Below are 17317 nucleotides of genomic sequence, written 5' to 3'. Positions count from 1 at the left end.
AAAGAGGCTATCCCGAATGGTCACTCAATCGGGCCAGTAACATTATGACCAAGAAAAGCAGACCCCAACTTCTAGGTCACCGTAGCAAAACAGTAAACTCAACTTATAACACGCAACAGATGGACAACCAACCAACGTTGATCCTACAACAGAGTAATCAGTTTACACAAATCAAAAAAATAGTAACTAACTACCTACCTATTCTTATGGAAGATGACACTCTACGCACGGTGTTGTCCGGAGGGTGCAAAATAGTGGCAAGGAAAGCTTCCTCCCTAGGTACCAGCTTGTCTCCATCCTTATTCACTGCCAACGAAAAACCAAAAACAACATGGTTAGAGACTATTGGCTTCTATAAATGTGGGCAGCACCCATGCAAAGTGTGCTCCCATGTACAGATTACCAAAACTTTCAGTGACTCCACAAAAAAAGACAGTTTCAACATTCAAAACTACATCAATTGTAATTCTGAAGCCGTCATCTACATCATAGAGTGCACTGAATGCAATTTAAAATACGTAGGCTGTACCAATCGGAAGTTTAAAGTAAGAATTCTAGAACACCTCAGCTATATCAGAAATGAAAACATTCTAAATATATCAAATGCCGCTAAGCACTTCATTTCCCAACATCATAGATCCATCAAATGTTTTCGTTGCTACGCAATAGAAAAAATTCATCCCTGCAAACGAGGAGGGGACATAAAACACAAAATCCATCTTAGGGAAGCTTACTGGATATACAGACTCAATACTAGATATCCAAAAGGCCTAAACCTAAGAAAAGAACTAATGTATCTATACTAAAAAGTCATCATACATACAAATATTACTAGCTAACAAATACAATCACTACATATAGAAGCAATATCAGCCATACACAAACATAACATTAGGATAGAGTTACGACTTACAAAAATCAAAATCGAATCAATTATGCGAATCCATGTGAGGTACAAATCCCCCAAGTGATGCATGCATAACATGTGCTTTTTGTCATGCACACTTTTTAATTCACATATCACCTAGTCTTGTTGTTCATTTACGTGTTCCTAATTCCCTTGTAGATCCAGTTGAGTCCTTCCTACACATTCCCCACATGGTCCTCATCATCAATGCAGATCACGCTGTCACATTCTAAGAGGCCTTCATGCATACCTCATTTTCAGGCAAACAACATCAGTCACGCAACAACACCAATCCCAATTCATTTTCATGGCCACTTTTACATGACTGGATAACCCATCAAGACCAGCTCGATAGGTCCCCGATGTTCGCTATAACCAATAAATAAACACAACCTTATGCATATAAATCATCGGTTATACGAGTAAAAATCCACGCTTTAATATTACTCACGGCCAACACGAACGTTCATGATGGTTTTTGGGAGCTCGTGTAGACCTGGATATACTTCTAAACCAGACTCCGAGATTGCTATATATCCACTGAAAAATCTGAAACGTCACAATTAAATCAAAACAAAATTATTGTTAACATACAGCACCTATCACAAACAGTTATAACATATCATACAATCCCAATCGTCTAGGTCAGATAAAGATTTAGAATAATCCTATTACTTACGGAAAAGATCCAACCGATAACATAGGAACCCACGACCATTGCCGGTCTGCGTTCCAACGCAGAACAGAGGATGACACGCATCAATTAACAGCTGACTGAGTATAAATGGATCATTTCCGGCTGTGCGTTCCAAAACAACTCAGACGATGACACGCATGAATCAGCTGACTAAGTATAAAATGACAGCGCGCTCATTTAAAAAATCACTACAGCCAAGTTTAAGGACGCGGATAGTCGTCCGAAACGCGTAGGCTCCGAGGACATACACCTCCACTTCTCACTCACCCAGGACTATATGCAACTGGACTTCCTTTTAATCTACCTCCAATAAACTTGGAACAGAATATCCGTTTTAACTACACCGAGCGCTGGATCCTACCTCCTACCTTCTTCCTTCTCCGTTAGCCTGCCGTGTGCCGACACGAGGATCCGAGCGCCATCCACAATCCACACCACACTGGAGTGTGAAAGGTGAGCTGGAGGTCTCCTCCCCAGTTTCTATTTGTCTGCAAGTTCGGTCACCTATACCTCTCGAGCTCCCTCAACACTAGTTGTTCTAGGAAGAACACTAGTTAGTCCGGACATACGTCCAATACAAGTCCTAACTCAGGCGGGTGTTGTGATAAGTGAAGTGTTACATGCCAGCCACTTAGATAAAGTAGACACAACTAATCTACAAGCAAATATCATTACTAATAATACAAGTAATATTGTTAAATAACAAGCCGGTTGACCTATAAAATATACTCTGATTTTAACTCACTTGCACATTGTACCTTACCTCAAATCCTTATCTGAATAGCTTCAAAGTATCATGACTCAAGAAACTCAAGTTTCTCGTACAGAACTGGCTGAAAAAGTGTTTGGCAACTATGATAAATATACTGAAGAAAACCAAGACATGGAAGACCTTTTTCACAAACTAGAAAAAAACTTAGCCCAACAAGCTAAAATCTGGTGGGATCTCACCACGTTAAAAAACTACATTGCAAAGGACATGATCCCTAGAGGGTTACGGTTACGCAAAACACCCAGCTTCATCTATACAGAGGACTTTTTAAAGGACTGGAATGAAATCCTATCAACATGCTCGATAAATTTAATGAAATTAATCACAAAACAGGAGGAACTCAAACTCAAAGAATTAGATGTCAACATTGTGGACATAAAGAAATCACTAGAAGTCTTTTCAAACTCACCTTCGTTCACCCTTCTCTACACCAGGACGTCATCAGCCACTGACAAACTTGATCACGCTATTGCAGACATAAAGAAAAACAAATTTCAAAGAGACATTAAAGATTATTCATGCAACGAAGTTTATAACTGGAGCCACAAAACAAGGAATTACAACAGACCGAGACCAATCCTAAAAAGAAGAAACCAGACTCACAAACAAATCAGGGATCTACCAAACAGAGTCAGTTTTAGCTCCACAGAACCAGATTCTGCCGATGGTTTCTCAGAAGACGATAACATTCGAACACATCCACACGTCAACTTTAGATCAGATAACAATATGTTCCAGTCAAAAAACGGGGAAGGAGGGGCGGCAGAAAACATAAGTCGATCAAATACAGAACAGAACCGCCGCCTCCGCTCAAGGAAATTCTAACAACATTAACCACTAATGTCACCAATCTTTCCTCCATACCTCTAACTGTGGAACAAAATGAAGTCCTATCTCTAGGCCTAAACTATGCCCCCAAAAAAAACTTCAACCTCTTTAAAACCATACTTGATATCAATAAATTCATCCGTAATTTGACAGTCAAAAGGCATTTTTTCATTCAACACGAACCAAAACCAGAAGATTCCAGCACACTAACATCATCCTCAACTTCAGATACTGAAAGACAGGCACAATCATTGCCCGAATTGACGGTTCAGCCATCAAATTTTTCATTTGAAGAACTCACAACGATAGTTAGCCTTGATCATATGAGGAATGAAACGCCAAATCAAACAGTAACTACAGCTCCCAATTTCAAAACATCAAACCCCAAATTTTACCCCACCAGCTCACGTACAGATTCCATGGATCGGTTTCAAATGGTCATCGAAAAAGAACTACACCATCTTGCTGACAACCTCAAAGGACAGCGCCCGATAAAGAACATGTCAATCAAACTCAAAGAAGCAGCAAAATCATTACAAGATAACAAACAAATAATCATCAAAATGTCAGACAAAGGGGGCAACATTACAGTATTAAACAAAGAAGATTACAAAAATTCCATCTTAAACATGTTGTCGGATGAAACCACCTACAAAAAATTGGACAAAAACCCAATAGAAACAATCCAATTGGCAATGAAAAAACTACTCAATGATGGGCTTCAGGGTGGGTTTATCAACCAAAAACAAATGGACTTTATCTACATCGATCAACCAATCACCCCAATTATCCATGCACTCCCAAAAATCCACAAACAGCTATTCCCTCCACCTATGAGACCGATTGTTTCAGGTATTGGATCGATCTTAGAGAGACTTTCAGAATGGTTAGATACATTGTTACAACCATTGGCACAAACGACACCTGGCTTTCTTAGAGACACTAAACATGTCCTAAATTTACTATTCAACAAACGTTGGGACAAAAAATACAGCTGGCTTACATGCGACGTCGTGTCACTATATACTTCAATCCCACATCGAATTGCTCACGTTGCACTTGATTATCATCTTACCAAACATAGTACATATGATGTACACTTCCAATTATACATACTTGAGGTACTCAATTTTCTCCTAACACATAACTACTTCCAATTTGATTCAAAATACTATTTGCAGCTCAAAGGGGTATCCATGGGGGCCAAATTCTCCCCCTCAATAGCCAACTTGGTCATGGCTTGGTGGGAACAATTTCATATCTTTTCAACCGAAAACACATACAGTCATTGCATAGAATGGTACGGTAGATATATCGACGATATATTGATTATCTGGAGAGAAGACACCAACATTATCCCTGAGTTCGCACAATTCCTCAACAATAATGACTGCAATCTAAAATTCACGTACCACTTTGATGTCACAAACATCATCTTCTTGGATTTAGAACTTATGGGTATCAATGGCCAAAACATCTTGACCAAAACACACCGAAAACCCACGGCAACTAACAATATATTACATGCGAAAAGCAATCATACAAAGCATACCATCAAAGCCATTCCGGTGGGAGAAATGCACCGTGCTAAAAGGAACTGTACATCACAAAAACAATTTGAAGCAGAACAAGAAATAATTAAAACAAGACTCAAAGAAAGAGGCTATCCCGAATGGTCACTCAATCGGGCCAGTAACATTATGACCAAGAAAAGCAGACCCCAACTTCTAGGTCACCGTAGCAAAACAGTAAACTCAACTTATAACACGCAACAGATGGACAACCAACCAACGTTGATCCTACAACAGAGTAATCAGTTTACACAAATCAAAAAAATAGTAACTAACTACCTACCTATTCTTATGGAAGATGACACTCTACGCACGGTGTTGTCCGGAGGGTGCAAAATAGTGGCAAGGAAAGCTTCCTCCCTAGGTACCAGCTTGTCTCCATCCTTATTCACTGCCAACGAAAAACCAAAAACAACATGGTTAGAGACTATTGGCTTCTATAAATGTGGGCAGCACCCATGCAAAGTGTGCTCCCATGTACAGATTACCAAAACTTTCAGTGACTCCACAAAAAAAGACAGTTTCAACATTCAAAACTACATCAATTGTAATTCTGAAGCCGTCATCTACATCATAGAGTGCACTGAATGCAATTTAAAATACGTAGGCTGTACCAATCGGAAGTTTAAAGTAAGAATTCTAGAACACCTCAGCTATATCAGAAATGAAAACATTCTAAATATATCAAATGCCGCTAAGCACTTCATTTCCCAACATCATAGATCCATCAAATGTTTTCGTTGCTACGCAATAGAAAAAATTCATCCCTGCAAACGAGGAGGGGACATAAAACACAAAATCCATCTTAGGGAAGCTTACTGGATATACAGACTCAATACTAGATATCCAAAAGGCCTAAACCTAAGAAAAGAACTAATGTATCTATACTAAAAAGTCATCATACATACAAATATTACTAGCTAACAAATACAATCACTACATATAGAAGCAATATCAGCCATACACAAACATAACATTAGGATAGAGTTACGACTTACAAAAATCAAAATCGAATCAATTATGCGAATCCATGTGAGGTACAAATCCCCCAAGTGATGCATGCATAACATGTGCTTTTTGTCATGCACACTTTTTAATTCACATATCACCTAGTCTTGTTGTTCATTTACGTGTTCCTAATTCCCTTGTAGATCCAGTTGAGTCCTTCCTACACATTCCCCACATGGTCCTCATCATCAATGCAGATCACGCTGTCACATTCTAAGAGGCCTTCATGCATACCTCATTTTCAGGCAAACAACATCAGTCACGCAACAACACCAATCCCAATTCATTTTCATGGCCACTTTTACATGACTGGATAACCCATCAAGACCAGCTCGATAGGTCCCCGATGTTCGCTATAACCAATAAATAAACACAACCTTATGCATATAAATCATCGGTTATACGAGTAAAAATCCACGCTTTAATATTACTCACGGCCAACACGAACGTTCATGATGGTTTTTGGGAGCTCGTGTAGACCTGGATATACTTCTAAACCAGACTCTGAGATTGCTATATATCCACTGAAAAATCTGAAACGTCACAATTAAATCAAAACAAAATTATTGTTAACATACAGCACCTATCACAAACAGTTATAACATATCATACAATCCCAATCGTCTAGGTCAGATAAAGATTTAGAATAATCCTATTACTTACGGAAAAGATCCAACCGATAACATAGGAACCCACGACCATTGCCGGTCTGCGTTCCAACGCAGAACAGAGGATGACACGCATCAATTAACAGCTGACTGAGTATAAATGGATCATTTCCGGCTGTGCGTTCCAAAACAACTCAGACGATGACACGCATGAATCAGCTGACTAAGTATAAAATGACAGCGCGCTCATTTCAAAAATCACTACAGCCAAGTTTAAGGACGCGGATAGTCGTCCGAAACGCGTAGGCTCCGAGGACATACACCTCCACTTCTCACTCACCCAGGACTATATGCAACTGGACTTCCTTTTAATCTACCTCCAATAAACTTGGAACAGAATATCCGTTTTAACTACACCGAGCGCTGGATCCTACCTCCTACCTTCTTCCTTCTCCGTTAGCCTGCCGTGTGCCGACACGAGGATCCGAGCGCCATCCACAATCCACACCACACTGGAGTGTGAAAGGTGAGCTGGAGGTCTCCTCCCCAGTTTCTATTTGTCTGCAAGTTCGGTCACCTATACCTCTCGAGCTCCCTCAACACTAGTTGTTCTAGGAAGAACACTAGTTAGTCCGGACATACGTCCAATACAAGTCCTAACTCAGGCGGGTGTTGTGATAAGTGAAGTGTTACATGCCAGCCACTTAGATAAAGTAGACACAACTAATCTACAAGCAAATATCATTACTAATAATACAAGTAATATTGTTAAATAACAAGCCGGTTGACCTATAAAATATACTCTGATTTTAACTCACTTGCACATTGTACCTTACCTCAAATCCTTATCTGAATAGCTTCAAAGTATCATGACTCAAGAAACTCAAGTTTCTCGTACAGAACTGGCTGAAAAAGTGTTTGGCAACTATGATAAATATACTGAAGAAAACCAAGACATGGAAGACCTTTTTCACAAACTAGAAAAAAACTTAGCCCAACAAGCTAAAATCTGGTGGGATCTCACCACGTTAAAAAACTACATTGCAAAGGACATGATCCCTAGAGGGTTACGGTTACGCAAAACACCCAGCTTCATCTATACAGAGGACTTTTTAAAGGACTGGAATGAAATCCTATCAACATGCTCGATAAATTTAATGAAATTAATCACAAAACAGGAGGAACTCAAACTCAAAGAATTAGATGTCAACATTGTGGACATAAAGAAATCACTAGAAGTCTTTTCAAACTCACCTTCGTTCACCCTTCTCTACACCAGGACGTCATCAGCCACTGACAAACTTGATCACGCTATTGCAGACATAAAGAAAAACAAATTTCAAAGAGACATTAAAGATTATTCATGCAACGAAGTTTATAACTGGAGCCACAAAACAAGGAATTACAACAGACCGAGACCAATCCTAAAAAGAAGAAACCAGACTCACAAACAAATCAGGGATCTACCAAACAGAGTCAGTTTTAGCTCCACAGAACCAGATTCTGCCGATGGTTTCTCAGAAGACGATAACATTCGAACACATCCACACGTCAACTTTAGATCAGATAACAATATGTTCCAGTCAAAAAACGGGGAAGGAGGGGCGGCAGAAAACATAAGTCGATCAAATACAGAACAGAACCGCCGCCTCCGCTCAAGGAAATTCTAACAACATTAACCACTAATGTCACCAATCTTTCCTCCATACCTCTAACTGTGGAACAAAATGAAGTCCTATCTCTAGGCCTAAACTATGCCCCCAAAAAAAACTTCAACCTCTTTAAAACCATACTTGATATCAATAAATTCATCCGTAATTTGACAGTCAAAAGGCATTTTTTCATTCAACACGAACCAAAACCAGAAGATTCCAGCACACTAACATCATCCTCAACTTCAGATACTGAAAGACAGGCACAATCATTGCCCGAATTGACGGTTCAGCCATCAAATTTTTCATTTGAAGAACTCACAACGATAGTTAGCCTTGATCATATGAGGAATGAAACGCCAAATCAAACAGTAACTACAGCTCCCAATTTCAAAACATCAAACCCCAAATTTTACCCCACCAGCTCACGTACAGATTCCATGGATCGGTTTCAAATGGTCATCGAAAAAGAACTACACCATCTTGCTGACAACCTCAAAGGACAGCGCCCGATAAAGAACATGTCAATCAAACTCAAAGAAGCAGCAAAATCATTACAAGATAACAAACAAATAATCATCAAAATGTCAGACAAAGGGGGCAACGTTACAGTATTAAACAAAGAAGATTACAAAAATTCCATCTTAAACATGTTGTCGGATGAAACCACCTACAAAAAATTGGACAAAAACCCAATAGAAACAATCCAATTGGCAATGAAAAAACTACTCAATGATGGGCTTCAGGGTGGGTTTATCAACCAAAAACAAATGGACTTTATCTACATCGATCAACCAATCACCCCAATTATCCATGCACTCCCAAAAATCCACAAACAGCTATTCCCTCCACCTATGAGACCGATTGTTTCAGGTATTGGATCGATCTTAGAGAGACTTTCAGAATGGTTAGATACATTGTTACAACCATTGGCACAAACGACACCTGGCTTTCTTAGAGACACTAAACATGTCCTAAATTTACTATTCAACAAACGTTGGGACAAAAAATACAGCTGGCTTACATGCGACGTCGTGTCACTATATACTTCAATCCCACATCGAATTGCTCACGTTGCACTTGATTATCATCTTACCAAACATAGTACATATGATGTACACTTCCAATTATACATACTTGAGGTACTCAATTTTCTCCTAACACATAACTACTTCCAATTTGATTCAAAATACTATTTGCAGCTCAAAGGGGTATCCATGGGGGCCAAATTCTCCCCCTCAATAGCCAACTTGGTCATGGCTTGGTGGGAACAATTTCATATCTTTTCAACCGAAAACACATACAGTCATTGCATAGAATGGTACGGTAGATATATCGACGATATATTGATTATCTGGAGAGAAGACACCAACATTATCCCTGAGTTCGCACAATTCCTCAACAATAATGACTGCAATCTAAAATTCACGTACCACTTTGATGTCACAAACATCATCTTCTTGGATTTAGAACTTATGGGTATCAATGGCCAAAACATCTTGACCAAAACACACCGAAAACCCACGGCAACTAACAATATATTACATGCGAAAAGCAATCATACAAAGCATACCATCAAAGCCATTCCGGTGGGAGAAATGCACCGTGCTAAAAGGAACTGTACATCACAAAAACAATTTGAAGCAGAACAAGAAATAATTAAAACAAGACTCAAAGAAAGAGGCTATCCCGAATGGTCACTCAATCGGGCCAGTAACATTATGACCAAGAAAAGCAGACCCCAACTTCTAGGTCACCGTAGCAAAACAGTAAACTCAACTTATAACACGCAACAGATGGACAACCAACCAACGTTGATCCTACAACAGAGTAATCAGTTTACACAAATCAAAAAAATAGTAACTAACTACCTACCTATTCTTATGGAAGATGACACTCTACGCACGGTGTTGTCCGGAGGGTGCAAAATAGTGGCAAGGAAAGCTTCCTCCCTAGGTACCAGCTTGTCTCCATCCTTATTCACTGCCAACGAAAAACCAAAAACAACATGGTTAGAGACTATTGGCTTCTATAAATGTGGGCAGCACCCATGCAAAGTGTGCTCCCATGTACAGATTACCAAAACTTTCAGTGACTCCACAAAAAAAGACAGTTTCAACATTCAAAACTACATCAATTGTAATTCTGAAGCCGTCATCTACATCATAGAGTGCACTGAATGCAATTTAAAATACGTAGGCTGTACCAATCGGAAGTTTAAAGTAAGAATTCTAGAACACCTCAGCTATATCAGAAATGAAAACATTCTAAATATATCAAATGCCGCTAAGCACTTCATTTCCCAACATCATAGATCCATCAAATGTTTTCGTTGCTACGCAATAGAAAAAATTCATCCCTGCAAACGAGGAGGGGACATAAAACACAAAATCCATCTTAGGGAAGCTTACTGGATATACAGACTCAATACTAGATATCCAAAAGGCCTAAACCTAAGAAAAGAACTAATGTATCTATACTAAAAAGTCATCATACATACAAATATTACTAGCTAACAAATACAATCACTACATATAGAAGCAATATCAGCCATACACAAACATAACATTAGGATAGAGTTACGACTTACAAAAATCAAAATCGAATCAATTATGCGAATCCATGTGAGGTACAAATCCCCCAAGTGATGCATGCATAACATGTGCTTTTTGTCATGCACACTTTTTAATTCACATATCACCTAGTCTTGTTGTTCATTTACGTGTTCCTAATTCCCTTGTAGATCCAGTTGAGTCCTTCCTACACATTCCCCACATGGTCCTCATCATCAATGCAGATCACGCTGTCACATTCTAAGAGGCCTTCATGCATACCTCATTTTCAGGCAAACAACATCAGTCACGCAACAACACCAATCCCAATTCATTTTCATGGCCACTTTTACATGACTGGATAACCCATCAAGACCAGCTCGATAGGTCCCCGATGTTCGCTATAACCAATAAATAAACACAACCTTATGCATATAAATCATCGGTTATACGAGTAAAAATCCACGCTTTAATATTACTCACGGCCAACACGAACGTTCATGATGGTTTTTGGGAGCTCGTGTAGACCTGGATATACTTCTAAACCAGACTCTGAGATTGCTATATATCCACTGAAAAATCTGAAACGTCACAATTAAATCAAAACAAAATTATTGTTAACATACAGCACCTATCACAAACAGTTATAACATATCATACAATCCCAATCGTCTAGGTCAGATAAAGATTTAGAATAATCCTATTACTTACGGAAAAGATCCAACCGATAACATAGGAACCCACGACCATTGCCGGTCTGCGTTCCAACGCAGAACAGAGGATGACACGCATCAATTAACAGCTGACTGAGTATAAATGGATCATTTCCGGCTGTGCGTTCCAAAACAACTCAGACGATGACACGCATGAATCAGCTGACTAAGTATAAAATGACAGCGCGCTCATTTCAAAAATCACTACAGCCAAGTTTAAGGACGCGGATAGTCGTCCGAAACGCGTAGGCTCCGAGGACATACACCTCCACTTCTCACTCACCCAGGACTATATGCAACTGGACTTCCTTTTAATCTACCTCCAATAAACTTGGAACAGAATATCCGTTTTAACTACACCGAGCGCTGGATCCTACCTCCTACCTTCTTCCTTCTCCGTTAGCCTGCCGTGTGCCGACACGAGGATCCGAGCGCCATCCACAATCCACACCACACTGGAGTGTGAAAGGTGAGCTGGAGGTCTCCTCCCCAGTTTCTATTTGTCTGCAAGTTCGGTCACCTATACCTCTCGAGCTCCCTCAACACTAGTTGTTCTAGGAAGAACACTAGTTAGTCCGGACATACGTCCAATACAAGTCCTAACTCAGGCGGGTGTTGTGATAAGTGAAGTGTTACATGCCAGCCACTTAGATAAAGTAGACACAACTAATCTACAAGCAAATATCATTACTAATAATACAAGTAATATTGTTAAATAACAAGCCGGTTGACCTATAAAATATACTCTGATTTTAACTCACTTGCACATTGTACCTTACCTCAAATCCTTATCTGAATAGCTTCAAAGTATCATGACTCAAGAAACTCAAGTTTCTCGTACAGAACTGGCTGAAAAAGTGTTTGGCAACTATGATAAATATACTGAAGAAAACCAAGACATGGAAGACCTTTTTCACAAACTAGAAAAAAACTTAGCCCAACAAGCTAAAATCTGGTGGGATCTCACCACGTTAAAAAACTACATTGCAAAGGACATGATCCCTAGAGGGTTACGGTTACGCAAAACACCCAGCTTCATCTATACAGAGGACTTTTTAAAGGACTGGAATGAAATCCTATCAACATGCTCGATAAATTTAATGAAATTAATCACAAAACAGGAGGAACTCAAACTCAAAGAATTAGATGTCAACATTGTGGACATAAAGAAATCACTAGAAGTCTTTTCAAACTCACCTTCGTTCACCCTTCTCTACACCAGGACGTCATCAGCCACTGACAAACTTGATCACGCTATTGCAGACATAAAGAAAAACAAATTTCAAAGAGACATTAAAGATTATTCATGCAACGAAGTTTATAACTGGAGCCACAAAACAAGGAATTACAACAGACCGAGACCAATCCTAAAAAGAAGAAACCAGACTCACAAACAAATCAGGGATCTACCAAACAGAGTCAGTTTTAGCTCCACAGAACCAGATTCTGCCGATGGTTTCTCAGAAGACGATAACATTCGAACACATCCACACGTCAACTTTAGATCAGATAACAATATGTTCCAGTCAAAAAACGGGGAAGGAGGGGCGGCAGAAAACATAAGTCGATCAAATACAGAACAGAACCGCCGCCTCCGCTCAAGGAAATTCTAACAACATTAACCACTAATGTCACCAATCTTTCCTCCATACCTCTAACTGTGGAACAAAATGAAGTCCTATCTCTAGGCCTAAACTATGCCCCCAAAAAAAACTTCAACCTCTTTAAAACCATACTTGATATCAATAAATTCATCCGTAATTTGACAGTCAAAAGGCATTTTTTCATTCAACACGAACCAAAACCAGAAGATTCCAGCACACTAACATCATCCTCAACTTCAGATACTGAAAGACAGGCACAATCATTGCCCGAATTGACGGTTCAGCCATCAAATTTTTCATTTGAAGAACTCACAACGATAGTTAGCCTTGATCATATGAGGAATGAAACGCCAAATCAAACAGTAACTACAGCTCCCAATTTCAAAACATCAAACCCCAAATTTTACCCCACCAGCTCACGTACAGATTCCATGGATCGGTTTCAAATGGTCATCGAAAAAGAACTACACCATCTTGCTGACAACCTCAAAGGACAGCGCCCGATAAAGAACATGTCAATCAAACTCAAAGAAGCAGCAAAATCATTACAAGATAACAAACAAATAATCATCAAAATGTCAGACAAAGGGGGCAACGTTACAGTATTAAACAAAGAAGATTACAAAAATTCCATCTTAAACATGTTGTCGGATGAAACCACCTACAAAAAATTGGACAAAAACCCAATAGAAACAATCCAATTGGCAATGAAAAAACTACTCAATGATGGGCTTCAGGGTGGGTTTATCAACCAAAAACAAATGGACTTTATCTACATCGATCAACCAATCACCCCAATTATCCATGCACTCCCAAAAATCCACAAACAGCTATTCCCTCCACCTATGAGACCGATTGTTTCAGGTATTGGATCGATCTTAGAGAGACTTTCAGAATGGTTAGATACATTGTTACAACCATTGGCACAAACGACACCTGGCTTTCTTAGAGACACTAAACATGTCCTAAATTTACTATTCAACAAACGTTGGGACAAAAAATACAGCTGGCTTACATGCGACGTCGTGTCACTATATACTTCAATCCCACATCGAATTGCTCACATTGCACTTGATTATCATCTTACCAAACATAGTACATATGATGTACACTTCCAATTATACATACTTGAGGTACTCAATTTTCTCCTAACACATAACTACTTCCAATTTGATTCAAAATACTATTTGCAGCTCAAAGGGGTATCCATGGGGGCCAAATTCTCCCCCTCAATAGCCAACTTGGTCATGGCTTGGTGGGAACAATTTCATATCTTTTCAACCGAAAACACATACAGTCATTGCATAGAATGGTACGGTAGATATATCGACGATATATTGATTATCTGGAGAGAAGACACCAACATTATCCCTGAGTTCGCACAATTCCTCAACAATAATGACTGCAATCTAAAATTCACGTACCACTTTGATGTCACAAACATCATCTTCTTGGATTTAGAACTTATGGGTATCAATGGCCAAAACATCTTGACCAAAACACACCGAAAACCCACGGCAACTAACAATATATTACATGCGAAAAGCAATCATACAAAGCATACCATCAAAGCCATTCCGGTGGGAGAAATGCACCGTGCTAAAAGGAACTGTACATCACAAAAACAATTTGAAGCAGAACAAGAAATAATTAAAACAAGACTCAAAGAAAGAGGCTATCCCGAATGGTCACTCAATCGGGCCAGTAACATTATGACCAAGAAAAGCAGACCCCAACTTCTAGGTCACCGTAGCAAAACAGTAAACTCAACTTATAACACGCAACAGATGGACAACCAACCAACGTTGATCCTACAACAGAGTAATCAGTTTACACAAATCAAAAAAATAGTAACTAACTACCTACCTATTCTTATGGAAGATGACACTCTACGCACGGTGTTGTCCGGAGGGTGCAAAATAGTGGCAAGGAAAGCTTCCTCCCTAGGTACCAGCTTGTCTCCATCCTTATTCACTGCCAACGAAAAACCAAAAACAACATGGTTAGAGACTATTGGCTTCTATAAATGTGGGCAGCACCCATGCAAAGTGTGCTCCCATGTACAGATTACCAAAACTTTCAGTGACTCCACAAAAAAAGACAGTTTCAACATTCAAAACTACATCAATTGTAATTCTGAAGCCGTCATCTACATCATAGAGTGCACTGAATGCAATTTAAAATACGTAGGCTGTACCAATCGGAAGTTTAAAGTAAGAATTCTAGAACACCTCAGCTATATCAGAAATGAAAACATTCTAAATATATCAAATGCCGCTAAGCACTTCATTTCCCAACATCATAGATCCATCAAATGTTTTCGTTGCTACGCAATAGAAAAAATTCATCCCTGCAAACGAGGAGGGGACATAAAACACAAAATCCATCTTAGGGAAGCTTACTGGATATACAGACTCAATACTAGATATCCAAAAGGCCTAAACCTAAGAAAAGAACTAATGTATCTATACTAAAAAGTCATCATACATACAAATATTACTAGCTAACAAATACAATCACTACATATAGAAGCAATATCAGCCATACACAAACATAACATTAGGATAGAGTTACGACTTACAAAAATCAAAATCGAATCAATTATGCGAATCCATGTGAGGTACAAATCCCCCAAGTGATGCATGCATAACATGTGCTTTTTGTCATGCACACTTTTTAATTCACATATCACCTAGTCTTGTTGTTCATTTACGTGTTCCTAATTCCCTTGTAGATCCAGTTGAGTCCTTCCTACACATTCCCCACATGGTCCTCATCATCAATGCAGATCACGCTGTCACATTCTAAGAGGCCTTCATGCATACCTCATTTTCAGGCAAACAACATCAGTCACGCAACAACACCAATCCCAATTCATTTTCATGGCCACTTTTACATGACTGGATAACCCATCAAGACCAGCTCGATAGGTCCCCGATGTTCGCTATAACCAATAAATAAACACAACCTTATGCATATAAATCATCGGTTATACGAGTAAAAATCCACGCTTTAATATTACTCACGGCCAACACGAACGTTCATGATGGTTTTTGGGAGCTCGTGTAGACCTGGATATACTTCTAAACCAGACTCCGAGATTGCTATATATCCACTGAAAAATCTGAAACGTCACAATTAAATCAAAACAAAATTATTGTTAACATACAGCACCTATCACAAACAGTTATAACATATCATACAATCCCAATCGTCTAGGTCAGATAAAGATTTAGAATAATCCTATTACTTACGGAAAAGATCCAACCGATAACATAGGAACCCACGACCATTGCCGGTCTGCGTTCCAACGCAGAACAGAGGATGACACGCATCAATTAACAGCTGACTGAGTATAAATGGATCATTTCCGGCTGTGCGTTCCAAAACAACTCAGACGATGACACGCATGAATCAGCTGACTAAGTATAAAATGACAGCGCGCTCATTTCAAAAATCACTACAGCCAAGTTTAAGGACGCGGATAGTCGTCTGAAACGCGTAGGCTCCGAGGACATACACCTCCACTTCTCACTCACCCAGGACTATATGCAACTGGACTTCCTTTTAATCTACCTCCAATAAACTTGGAACAGAATATCCGTTTTAACTACACCGAGCGCTGGATCCTACCTCCTACCTTCTTCCTAACTCCGCATACAATTGCTTCAGCTGATAAACACAATAACCATTGTAATTAGGCTCCGACAGCAGGCTGCAATTAAGAGACATTAAAAAGGGCATCACATCGGCTCCACAGGCCGACCATCATGACGCCTCATAGGAGAGGCAGGAGAACGACCTCGCCTGCGTGATCGTGGACGCGGCGGCGGGATGGGAACATAAGGCCAATCAGGGAGAGAGACTCTAGGCAAACGGAGAGCCTCGCAGAAATCTGGAACATCCCCCGGTTCACGAACACTCAGCAGTGCCCCGTTCCTGCGAACCTGCAATTGAAAGGGGTGACCCCAAGAGTAGGAGATCTCATGTTCTCTCAAGGCATCCAGCAAAGGACGTAGCACTCGGCGCTTGTCCAAAGTCATCCTGGACAAATCAGACAGTAGCTGGATCTTGACTCCCTGTAATAACACCTCGCCTTTATCCCGGGCCTTCCTCATGATCTGCTCCTTAAGAGAGAAAAAATGGACACGACATAGCACATCTCTAGGCCTATCAGGATCCGGGTTGCGCGGACCTAGAGTCCTGTGAGCTCTATCCAGCTCCAGAGGATCATCAGCAGGGCGCCCGAGTAAAGAATTAAACAGAGACTGTAGAGCAGGAATAAGTTGACCCGGAGAGATATCCTCAGGAATGCCCCGCAGCCGAATATTATTACGGCGATTCCGATTCTCATGATCCTCAGCAAGATTAAATAATGTGTGGATCTGCTGAGAGTGCTGATCCA

The 17317-nt window shown here is 39.8% G+C and overlaps 3 long non-coding RNA genes across 3 annotated transcripts; all 3 read right to left on the bottom strand.

Annotated features, from left to right (window-relative positions):
- Window positions 1-212: 212 nt before the first annotated feature.
- Window positions 213-6287, bottom strand: LOC142761202 (uncharacterized). Its single transcript, XR_012883547.1, has 5 exons — window positions 6219-6287; window positions 5059-5166; window positions 2786-2842; window positions 1359-1456; window positions 213-306 (listed from the first exon to the last, which is right to left on the bottom strand). It is a non-coding gene; the product is annotated as an uncharacterized LOC142761202 (long non-coding RNA).
- Window positions 6288-7647: 1360 nt separating this feature from the next.
- Window positions 7648-11147, bottom strand: LOC142761201 (uncharacterized). The gene is made up of 3 exons (XR_012883546.1): window positions 11079-11147; window positions 9919-10026; window positions 7648-7702 (listed from the first exon to the last, which is right to left on the bottom strand). It is a non-coding gene; the product is annotated as an uncharacterized LOC142761201 (long non-coding RNA).
- Window positions 11148-12505: 1358 nt separating this feature from the next.
- On the bottom strand, window positions 12506-16027 carry LOC142761200 (uncharacterized). The gene is made up of 3 exons (XR_012883545.1): window positions 15939-16027; window positions 14779-14886; window positions 12506-12562 (listed from the first exon to the last, which is right to left on the bottom strand). It is a non-coding gene; the product is annotated as an uncharacterized LOC142761200 (long non-coding RNA).
- Between the last annotated feature and the right edge of the window lie 1290 nt (window positions 16028-17317).

This window comes from Rhinoderma darwinii, chromosome 4 (genome assembly GCF_050947455.1).
Source record: "Rhinoderma darwinii isolate aRhiDar2 chromosome 4, aRhiDar2.hap1, whole genome shotgun sequence".
Classification (NCBI taxonomy): Eukaryota; Metazoa; Chordata; class Amphibia; order Anura; family Rhinodermatidae; genus Rhinoderma; species Rhinoderma darwinii.
Note: the sequence above shows the minus strand (reverse complement) of the source record. Positions and strands in the feature narration are given on the sequence as shown.